Source organism: Mustela nigripes, chromosome 13 (assembly GCF_022355385.1).
Source record: "Mustela nigripes isolate SB6536 chromosome 13, MUSNIG.SB6536, whole genome shotgun sequence".
In the NCBI taxonomy this organism is placed as follows: Eukaryota; Metazoa; Chordata; class Mammalia; order Carnivora; family Mustelidae; genus Mustela; species Mustela nigripes.
In genome coordinates, this window is record NC_081569.1 from 9,964,011 (window position 1) to 9,976,484 (window position 12,474).

Below are 12,474 nucleotides of genomic sequence, written 5' to 3' on the forward strand. Positions count from 1 at the left end.
AATTTCTGAATAAATATATAAAACCTGAAAAAACGAGATTATCATGATCAACTTTATGGTGGCAGATTCAACAATGTGGATGAAATAAACACAATTTTTGAAAATACATCTTGTAACAACTGATACAGGATCTACCAGAAATATTGATATGAACTTCTGCTAATCACAAGATACATTAAGACAATGAATATGCAAGCCAAAGACTGGGAAGAAATATTTATAAACATTTTCTGACAAAGGACTAGATTTGAGGGTATGGGAGGATTTTTTATAACCTCACAATAAAAAGATAAAACAACAATGGCAACAACAACAAAAACTACCGTCTAGAAGAAGAAAAGATTTCAGGAGACACTTTACAAGGATGATACACAAGTGGAACAAATGCTCAACAAGATTACTCATCAAAGAAATATAAATTAAGGGGAACCTGGGTGGCTCAGTTGTTAAGCAGCTGCCTTCGGCTCGGATTGAGCCCCGCGTCAGGCTCACTGCTCAGCATGAAGCCTGCTTCTCCCTGTCCCACTCCCCCTGCTTGTGTTCCCTCTCTTGCTGTGTCTCTCTCTGTCAAATAAATAAATAAAATCTTAAAGAAAAAAGAAACATAAATTAAACCACAACAAGAACAAGATACCACTCACACCCACCAAATGGTTGTTTAGAAAGGTTAAACAATAATGTTGGCAAGAATGTGGAGCAACTGAAATTCTCTCATATTGCTGGTGGGAATATAAAGTACGATCACGCTCAAAAGTTTCTAGAATTTCCTTATAAAAGTAAACATATACTTAACTTATAAATCCAGTCACTTCACTGGATTTAATCAATGAAAATGTATATTAAAAAACAACAACAACAAGACTTATAGAAGAACATAATAGTTTTACTCATACAGCCAAAAACGACACAGTCCTCCGGTCCACAAACAGAATGCATAAGCAAAGTCTCGTAATCTGCCACCAGTACAAGTAAAAGAGCTGTTGATATGTAGAGCAATAGTGTTGACTATCAAAAACATTTTGCTGAAATGAAGGGTCATTAATATATATTTTTTTATTTTTTATTTAAAAAAAATTTTTTTTCACTTTATTTTATTTCTTTTCAGTGTTCCTGAATTCATTGTTTAGGCACCATACCCAGTGCTCCATGCAATATGTGCCCTTCTTAATACCCACCACCAGGCTCACTCAATCCCCTACCTCCCTCCCCTCCAAAATCCTCAGTTTGTTTTTCAGAGTCCACAGTCTCTCATGGTTTGTCTCCCCCTCCAATTTCCCCCAACTCACTTCTCTTCTCCATCTCCCAGTGTCCTTGTGTTATTCCTTATGCTCCACAAGTAAGTGAAACTGTGTAGAAGAATGAAACTTGACCATTCTCTTACGTCATGCACAAAGATAAAAACTGAAAATGGACAAAAGACCTCAACATGAGGCAGGAATCTATCAAAATCCTAGAGAAGAACATAGGCAGTAACCTCTTCAACATCAGCCAAAGCAACCTCTTTCAAGATATGTCTCCAAAGGCAAAGGAAACATGTGAAAATGAACTTTTCAGACTTCATCGATATCAAAAGCTTCCGCACAGCAAAGGAAACAGTCAACAAAACAAAGAGGCAACCCGCGGAATGGGAGAAGATATTCACAAATGACAGTACAGACAAAGGGCTGATATCCAAGATCTCTAAAGAACTTCTCAAACTATATGGTTTAATTTACATGGAATTCTAAAATTTGGCTAACCCAATCTATGCTTGAAAAAAATCTAAAAGTGGGAGGCAATTGGCTGATAAAAAAACATGAAGGGGACTTTGGGGGGTTACGGTAATGTTCTTTATTTGATGAGTTTTGGGTTATACATATGCATTTGTCAAAACTCAACAAACATATAGTGAAGATTTCTGATTTCATCGTATGTAAAACTGTAGCGAACCCTAGTTAATGCATGCTGAGGTATTAGGACATGTATATTTATGTCTGCAGTTCACTTTGAAATGCATGAAACAAAGAGGGAGTAATGAATGGATAGATATGTGAGAAAGATAGATGGTGGGTCTATAGGGGTTCACCATAAACTTTTTTCAACTTTTGCTGAATGTCTGAAAATTTTCATAAGAAAATATTGGCAAAAACCCTCTTCATCCCTCCCTGTCTTTGTGACAGCCTCAGGAAATCTGTAGTGGGAAGAGGGAGGAAGATAGTGTGTTTGGTATTTGTTTGTCTGGTCATATACCTTCCTAGTAGTGGCTTCTGGCCCTTGTAGGGTTGACTTTGAGGAGGGGAGAGAGGAGAAGCCAGGAGGCTCTTATGGAATAGGACATTTGCATCTGGCATCCCCTTCTGGGTGCAGATGTGCAGATGCCAGCCCTTTTCAGGGGACCTATTAGTGTGTTCCACAGAAATTTCCCTAGTAGGAATCTCTGGCTACAGTTCACTAACTTAGGTAATACCTTTTCTGGATGGCCACTTACAATATCCCAACCACTTACCTCTGATGGCATGGTGCAGCCGCTTCCCGATGAGACTGACTGCCTCTGGTAGGAAGCTTTTGGGGACAGTCTTTTTAAAGATCTATCTGGTTCCTATTGTAGGGCCCATAGTGGGTTTTTGGAAAACATGTACACACCTTTGTGCAGTCTAACTTGAAGAATGGGCCATTCCCAATTTAGTTCTTCCTTCTTTCTGCCCCCTTCATCCAGTCCAACCCTCTTGCCTTTGGATTTACTCAGATGTGCATGGCAGTCCCTGAGTCCTGCAAACTCCAGGAGCACCTGTCAATCTCTCTGAGTTGTTGTTTTAAGACTCGTCATCGGGCAGCTCACCTGCCTTAAAATGAGGGGAAAGCATTTCCCCACCTATGGGGAAAATGTGAGGAGGGGGAACCTATGGCACATAACCCCCACCCATTTAAAAATATTTTATTTATTTATTTGAGAGAGAAAGAGCACGAGCACAAGTGGGGGAGGAGCAGAGGCAGAGGGAGAAGCAGAATCCCTGATGAGCAGGGAGCTGGATAGGAGGCTGGATCCCAGGATCCCAGGACCCTTAGATCATGACCTGAGCTGAAGGCCGATGCTTAACTGACTGAGCCACCTAGGTTCCCTGGCACATACCCCTTTTTAAAGAAGTCCTCACTCTAAGCTCCAGTGAAAAAATTTTTTTAAAGATTTTATTTATTTATTTGACAGAGAGAGAGAGATCACAAGTAGGCAGAGAGGCAGGCAGAGAGAGAGGGGGGAAGCAGGCTCCCTGCTGAGCAGAGAGCCCGATGTGGGACTCAATCCCAGGACCCCGAAATCATGACCTGAGCCGAAGGCAGCGGCTCAATCCACTGAGCCACCCATGCGCCCCCTCCAGTGAAATTTTAAATAAAGCTTAGGAGTAAATAATAGTCAACACTGGTAAAAGTGGCTCTCTACTTTACCCTTTGCAGCCTTGCAGAGAGGGTCTTGGACTTGACTTTAAATGAGAAGTTTCTTGACAACTATTTTTTGGTACTTAAGCTTTAGCTGAAATGCAAAACTTGGAGAAGATGGCAAGTTTTCATAATCCTGTGACAGTAGCTGATCTGTTTCCTTCCGCTGTCTCATGCATGGCAGAATATTTATGAGGTAGAGATGTTTGCAGAAAAGAACCCTAATGTGGAAAGGGGTCTCACAGACCTAATCCCTCCTCTTTTCCTCACTGAAGAGACTCAAAGATTCCACGGTTTGCCTGGGGAAACACAACTAAGTAGCAGGAGAGATGAACTCATTTCTGGTTCACTGCTCAGAAAGCGGCTTTTATAACTTGCCCTCTGCCAGGGGGATAAAAATGAAGTCAGCGATTTCCCTCCATTCCTGAGCCCGTGCTCATCTTAACCTTTGGCTGTGAGTGGCTGAGAGCAGAACACTTTCCCCAGTAGCCCTGGTAGGACCCCGGGCCAGCCTAAATGGCTTGCACCACACATCACCTGAGCAGCTGCCCCTTTCAAAGAGGAATTGGCTCAAAGCATTTTGTTTGGCTTTGTGAGTCAGCTGGAAGGAGACCCGTGACTCTGAACTCAGATTACAGAGGAAAGGGGCCATTCGTCTGGCAGGGTGGAGGAGCCTCTCCTTGGGATTTCTCGATTACCTTTTGAATAACCCTGTTTGCCGCGGACCACAAACTCTGCCTCCATTAGATGCTGGAATCCTATTACTGTCTGTAGTTCAGGGTGGACCCTTTTTGCTCCTTGCCTTTCTTTGGAGGGGCAGGGCAGAACTTGCATTTGGGGTGTTTGCTCTCTGGGGGTGAGAACAGGTAGAGTCAGGTAGCAAGTGATGGCCAGAATGCAAAGCAGACAGTTAGCAAATGCCTTAATGCTTTGGTCTGAGTCTTGTGTTTATCCTGCTCCCCAGAGGTGGGGTTGTTGGTTGTCTTTGGGTCCTCCATACAGCGTGGCCTCAGAGGGAAAGGCATTAGATTATTCCATTCAGCACTGTGTGAGGACTCCAGGCTAGGAATTTTATGGTCATTATTTCATTGCAGTCTCAAGACAGCCTCAGAACTATTTCCCTTTCATAGATGAGAAAGAAGTTAAGTACTTCTCCGGAGTTAACAAGTCAGAGGTCTAGAGGGAGGTCAAATTCTCGAAGCAATCCATGGGACGCCCCACAAGAATCCACAGATAAAAACTATAGCATTGCTCTCATATCACTTAATCAAATTGACATTAATGAAAAGCAATGGATTGCCTCCTTCTAGCCACAGGAAGAGCCACACGACTATAGCTAATCAGTGGTATAAATGCCTCTCTCAAGGGACTATGTGATCAGAATTCACAGGCAGCATTGAAATGTAGGAATATGGGAAGAGAGGACTAAGACTTAGCGGGTGTTGGAGAGGAATTCTCCCAGTGCTCTTCAACACGGGCATGGAGGTAGAGGAGCTGGGGAGATGTTAGTCAAAGGGTACAAACTTGCAAATCAAAGATGAGTAAGCTCTGGAGATCTAATGCAAGGCATAGTAACTGTAGCCAACGACACTTCGTTATGGACTTCAGAGTTGCTAAGAGACTAGATCTTACGTGTTCCACCACAAAAAGTAAATAATTATGTGAGGTAGTAGAAGTGTTAATTAATCCTATTGTCATAATCATATTGCAATATATAAATACTCACATCAAGAGGTTGTGCCCCTTCAACTTCCACAAGGCTATATGTCAATTATATTTCAATTAATAAATATCATGAGGTAAGCCCAGAACAATGAAAAGAAATAAATCTTGGGGGTTTTTTTGAGGGGGGGACACAAACAAGTGAATACAAGCAAGTGAATGTTGGTTTGCACCACTCTGCCATCCCATCTTGTTCGAATGACCTTCATCAGTGTCAAAACTTTTCAGTTTGGTGAGAACTCATTTAAGATTGTTTTCCTGTAGGGGCGCCTGGGTGGCTCAGTGGGTTAAGCCGCTGCCTTCGGCTCAGGTCATGATCTCGGGGTCTTGGGATCGAGCCCCGCATCGGGCTCTCTGCTCAGCAAGGAGCCTGCTTCCCTTCCTCTCTCTCTGCCTGCCTCTCTACCTACTTGTGATCTCTCTCTGTCAAATAAATAAATAAAATCTTAAAAAAAAAAAAGATTGTTTTCCTGTAATGGGATTGTTTCAGCAGAGAAAGAAACACAGCTTGTGGAGTTCTTGATGTGAGGAGGCATTTTCCGAGGTTCTGAGGGAACTTTTGGGACATTCTCAAACCAAGCTCCTATGGACAGACTTCTCTGCTGGACAAGCGCCTGTGAGAGGGGTATTCCATCCTATCTCTTCCTTCCAAATCCATCCCTCTGCTGGTGTAATGAGGGAGAAAGGGCCAGGGTAGGGGAGAGCTCTTTACCAATAACAGATATTAGGTCTGCACCTATCAATCTCTAGTCAACAGTTGGTCTTTGTGGATTTCTTTGTGGGTATGAATTGCACAACATGTAAATGCTAGCTTTTCCTCTCCCTTTCCTTGCCAGGACTCTGCTTCTTGCTCCACATCCGTAATCAGCTATTCCATGTCAATACCTGTTGAAGTGAGGCTTGTAATGCAGATGATTGGCAAACGCTGTTCTGGTGGCTAATGGTGGGGGTTGAAGGAAGGAGAGTCAACACAGAGTCCACGGGTGCTCTTCCAAAGTTGAAAGCCCTAGACAGGTGTTGGAAGGATGAAAATTATACTTTGATGACTCCTTCTTATTTGTGATGCTGATCTCTCTCATTTTCTATGATGCCTTCTCATCCTTTTTGGTTCCAGCCAAACCACTTCCCCCACTTCCCCCACTTCCCAACACGCATGTTGTTTAAAGGGTCAAGACTTATAGAGTCTTCTTACAAATTTATAAGTCTATAGTCTTCTTACAAAGAAGAAAATCCCAGCAATCTCCTGCCTCCAGTGCCCCTGTTCCAATCTCTTTAGAGGCAGTCACTTTCAATTGTCATAGTTACTTCTTTTGGTGGCTTTCATATCTCTAAAAAATATATTTATTCTGTTACTTCTCCATTCTGGGGGATTTAAGCATTCTGTAGTTTCTCCTTTCGTTTTTCTTTATATCGGCACATTTCTTATCCTCTCCTTCACCCCATCCTTTCCAAATAGTTATACCCCTTTGGTTAAATCAATATTCAGCATTTACATTTTTATGACTTTAAATAAATGCTATTCATAGCAGAGCCGTGTGTGTGTGTGTGTGTGTGTGTGCGCGCGCGCGCGCGTGCGTGCGTGCGTGCACTGTGATAAATTTTCCCTTCTGGTGTAATATTTGCTTTCTCTGATGTTAATAATTGCCTTCTGAGTTGTTTTAGTTTTCTATGTAGTTAAATGATCCTTGTTGTTTATTCCTGCAATAGTAACCTTTAAGCCCCAAGCATTCTACAAATTTTATCTGCTTGGAGTCTTCTTTCCTAGAACTTGGTTCTTGCTGCTACATTGAGTGGTTGTCTCTGGCCAGCGTGTGCTATTGTCGACCTTCAATATGAAAATTGTTTTGCCTTTTTTATTGGGTTGAACCCCCATTTCTTAGATTCCCATACCTTTCTTAGTTCTTTTTTTAAAAATACTCTCTCATTTTGGTGCCACCTATCTTCCAATAAGTTCCTGATAAGGGATCCATTGCGGTGGTGGGGTATAGGATTCTTTGTTGGAAGTAATTTTTCCCTTCAAGTTTGGAAGATATTCCTCCATTTTTTTCTAGTTTCTGGTGTTGCCATTGGTAAGTCTGAAACCACACTGATTCTTCATCCTTTGTAAATCATTTTCTTTCCTTTTTGGGAAACTATTGGAATATTCTCTTTGTTCTATCTTCCAAGGTTCCAAGATGGTGTGCCTTGCTGCACGTTTATTTTCATCTGCTTCAATACAGGAAGTTATGTCTTTCAATTGTGGGAACATTTCTCCTTCTCCCTCTCCTCCCCTTCATCGTCCCCTTCCCTCCCCATCCCCCCCATTCCCCCCTCCTCATTCCCTTCTCCTCCCCCTCCCTCCTCTCCTCTTCCTTCTTCTCCTTGGTGTCTATTTTTTTTCTGATTGTTTTCCTGTCCCTGTCTCTCTCTCTCTCTGCCTCTGTTTCTCTCTCTCTCCGGAATTCTGATTATTTTGGTATTGAGCCTCTTCTAATCTTCCTGCTTTTCAACATTTTGTTCCAATTCTTTTTCCTTTAGCTTTATTCCCCCCCCCCCCAAATAAAGCTAAACTCATTATACTCAACTTTGTCTTTTTACTTGTCTAATGAAGATTTTTTTTAAAGTTCTGCTCTCATATTTTTAATTTTAAAGAATTATCTTTCTGGACTGAGTTCTCTTTTCATGAAAATAACAGTCAGCTTTTATCTCTTTGAGAATATTCAGGATGGGTTTTTGAAGGTTTTATCTCCTCACACTGTTGCTTTTATTTGTCTGTTTGCTCTGGTGTCTGCCTTTCATGTTAGAAACTTTTCTCCGATATCTGGTGACCCTTAGCTGCCTCTTTCTGTGAATAAATGGAGCCCCTAAAAGCTGTTAGAAGCTCTGTGTTTGTGCTTCCTTGGAAGGTGATCTGGCTGTGTCAGTTTTCTGGGAACTGCCCGCCTCCCTACTCTGATACCAACATCTTTAGACTTTGTTCATTTGGGCAGGTGAGATTGTCTCCAGAGAAGAATCTTCTTATCTCCTGCCTGAGTGTCTGCTATCCTTTTTTTTTTTTAATTTTAATTTTTTTTTAAAGATTTTATTTATTTATTTGATAGAGAGAAATCACAAGTAGATGGAGAGGCAGACAGAGAGAGAGAGGGGAAGCAGGCTCCCTGCTGAGCAGAGAGCCCTATGCGGGACTCGACCCCAGGACCCTGAGATCATGACCCGAGCCGAAGGCAGCGGCTTAACCCACTGAGCCACCCAGGTGCCCCTCTGCTATCCTTTTTATAACCAAGTGGGAGAAGTGGGAGATCTCATATTCACATATAAATGATCACGTATTGCTGGTGTTTTCAGAACTCTACGTATGGAGAGCTCCTTCCCAGAGACACTACATTTTACCCCAGAGAAGAAACCTCTAGATTGCCAAGACCTTAAGGAGCAGGTAGATGATCAGGGCTCTACTTGTTCCTTAAATAGAATTCAGCCCTGTCTTTGTCCTTCAACCTTTGCATGCAGAGGTAAATTATGCTGCCAATTCTTGAGAATTTGTGGTATCCTGGTTACTTTCCCCTTGCTGGTTTAGGGTTCTACATTCCTGAGTTTATGCCAGGCATCATGTATAATCTGCTTTCCACTTTCCTAAATGCTATAGGTATTATCTTTTCTCTCCTTCTTTTCTTTATGGCTTTTTTTTTTTTTTAAGATCCTCTCATTGTTACTTTAATGTGATGTAATGAAGGAGTGGGAATGTATATATTTTTCAGTTACCCTTCTTAGCTGAAGTCCCTATTTTTCTGTTAGAGGAAAATCTTAATCATTCAATGTTTCTCTTAATTAGAATTCTATATATCTATTCTGCTTTGATGGGGAGGAAGATAGAATGAGAGGAGCATGATATTGCAATAAATGAACCCACTGGTCTATGTCTTTTGGCGTCAATATGGATTTGCCCTCTTTCTTTTTCGTTTAAAAAGAAGTGATGTTCAGAAAAATGATCCTGAATCATTCTTGGGACAATGGGGAAGACTCAGCTTTATTCAGTTTATAGACCTTGGGCCAAAAGGAGGAATAATATAAAACACAATAAAAAAAAAGTTTTTATAAATGATATTTTCTGATTAACAGTCCGAAACTGGACATGGAAGGTAACCCATGTGTGTTTGGCTACATCAGGCTTTTTGTTTGTTGTGATTTTTCTCTTTATCAGTGAGTTCTCCTTTCCATTGATAGCTTTTCTCTTTTCTCTTCAGCTTAACATCATAAAGAGAACAGGAAGATGCAGAACAGTTGAAATAAAGGAACAGATTACCTATGTCTTGCCCCCTTTCCCTCCTACCCAAAGACAACCATTGTTAACATGTTGCTATATTCTCTTTTTTTACTTATTTTTTTTAAGTACTTTTTTCTCAAAGGTATTTTTGATCATGGAATTGTCTTAGATGATGAATAAGTTGTCAGAAAGGAGGAGAGTGGGTGCACTCTCCTCACACTCTAGGTTCCCCAGCTGAAGGTGACTGATTTGGGAACCCCATGTCTTAATTTTATAGGATTATCATTATAAATTGTGTTTGGTTACTCTATGGTACTCTCTCCATAGAACTCCCTCCTTCATTTCCTTCCTGCTTCACACACACACACACGCACACACACACACACGCACACACATACAATGTGTGGTCCATGCAGAAAAACAATACAATCACTTCCCAGAAGGAGGGATAGTAACACTTTTACAAATGACAAAGGCAGCTCTGTTTATGAAAGGGATTTTTCTATTAGACTTGGCAAGAAACTGGGAGGTTCTTTTCTCTCTATCTAATGGGAGTGTGTTTGTGCATGAGAGAGAGGGAGAGAGAGAGAGAGGGATTGGGAGAGAGAGGAAAGATGAACGAACAAGTGCATTATTGAGGGACGCGCATTCTCACTGAATGGGGAGCAGGCAGCTGCAGAAACGAGATAGGAACTTGGAATGCTTCACGGTGCCAAGACTGTCAGAACAGCTCCTGGGGTCTGAAAAACGACAGCAGGATTCAGCGTTCCTCTGACAAGCACTGGAAAATAGAACATGAAGAAGTCAGAGGAAGGGAAGCTATGGGGCAAGCCATCACAATACTTCCTCCTTCTCTACGGATGACTATGAAATGTTAGACACTTCAGGGGCACAGGTGCGGGGACATTTGGACAGGTGGTCATTATGGTGCTGCCAAGCCACATAGTCACTCTCCGATAGTGCATTTTCTTAGCTTAAATAGTCGAGAAGATTGCCTTTTAATGTACACAGCCCTCACTTATCCTAGATCATATTTCACTTTTCTCAACTGATCTTTCTCAACTGATTGTCTATGCCAAGGGTCAGCAACCATTTTTTCTGTAAAATGCCAGACAGTTAATATTGGAAGTGTGGTGGACCATATGTTCTCTGTCGCCACCTTTTGACTCTGCTGTTGTAACATGAAAACAGTCATAGAAATTCGTAAATGAGAATGTGGCTGACTTCCAATATAATGTTATTTATGGATACTGTTTTACATGTCACAAAATATCATCATTCGTTTAAATTTTTCCAATTCTTTGAAAAGGTAAAAAGTTGTTCTTAGCTCATGGTTCTTAGCTATGCAAAGACAGGCCATAGGTTGGATTTGGGTCACAGTTGGCCAAACCCTGGTCTCTATGCAAATCAGGACATGTGGAGGCATACAGAAGGGGTTTCCATCTGTACCCTTCCCTTCCCTTCCCTTATCTCCCCTCCTTCTCCTCCCTTCCCCTCAGCTTTCCATTGTTCTGATTTAGAAATAAGAACTTCAAGTAAGAGAAGTGAAGGTTTTCTTCTTCAACCCACTGGTGAAGTCCCTTAGGATTGCTCTGGGTCCAAAACTTACTTCTTTTTAAATTTCCTGTTCTATAATTCTTGAATACACAGTTAGTTTATACTAATTAGTATGCCTTGCACAACTGGGCTGTAGAAATAAGCCAGGTCCAGCCCTGCCCTCTAGGGCTCACTTTTTTCAGGGTATGATATTGAATAATCCATATGAACCTACTTATGTGTAGTCTTGCCCTTAAAAATGAAATCTAGGTATATAGGTTAAAATTATGGTTAAGGTTTGAGAAGAAATCCACCCTTGGACCAAGAAGGCAAAGGGAACAAAAAGTAAATATATAAATTACCCTTATTACCTGTGCAGCAGGGTTTAAAATAACAAGACTAACACTCCTACACTGTTGGTGGGAACGCAAGCTCATATAGCCACTCTGGAAAACAGAATGGAGGTTTCTCAAGAAGTTAATTGCATTACTGGGTATTTACCTGAAGGATACAAGCATTGTGATCTGAAGGGGTATCTGCACCCCAATATTTATAGCAGCAATGTCCCCAATAGCCAGACTATGGAGAGAGCTCAGATGTCTATCAACGGAGGTATAGATAAAGAACATGTGGTACACACACACACACACACACACACACACACACACACAGGAATATTACTCAGCCATAAAAAAGGATGAAATCTTACGATTTACATTGACAAGGGTTGAAGGGTATTATGCTGAGTGAAATAAGACAATCAGAGAAAGACAATTATCATGTGATTTCACTCATACATGGAATATAAGAAATAGCACAAAGGATTGTAGGGGAAGGGAGAGAAAACCAGGAAGAAATTAGAGAGGGAGACAAACCATAAGAGACTCTTTGTCATAGGAAACCAACTGAGCGTTGCTGGAGGGGAGGTAAGTAGGGGGATGGGTTAACTGGGTGACAGATATTAAGGAGGACATTTGATGTAATGAGTACTGGGTATTATTTGCAACTGATGAATTACTGAACTTTGTATCTGAAACTACCGGTGTGCTATATATTGACTAATTGAATTTAAATAAAATAAAACAAGACCATTATTTTAAATTTTGCCTCCAGATGAGCATAGTTCCTAACAAGTTTCCCATCCTCTCGTTCCAGACATTTTTGGAAGTGTCCTTACTGCTTAGGTTTTTGCCTTCTGTGAAGTACTACCAGCCAAGTCTCTCCTCCGTGGTTGGATGTTTATTTTTGAAAATGATAATATTTTTGTGAAGTCACATTTTGCAAATTAGCTGTGTTACGTTACTGGGTGATAATGTTTGAGTCAAAAACGTCATGAAAAAGCCCACAGTGATGAGTTGTGACAAAGACCCCCAAGCACTCAGTTGAGGCAGATGTGTGTAAAGAACAGACTTTAGAGTAGAACAGACAATTCAGAGACTACCTCTGCCATGTATCAGCTATATGATGTCAGAGGAGAAATTTTTACCTCTTTGGGACTCAATTTTCCTATCTGTACAGTGGGGCTAGAAATACTACTTTTCCACGGTTGTAAGGATTAGAGATGA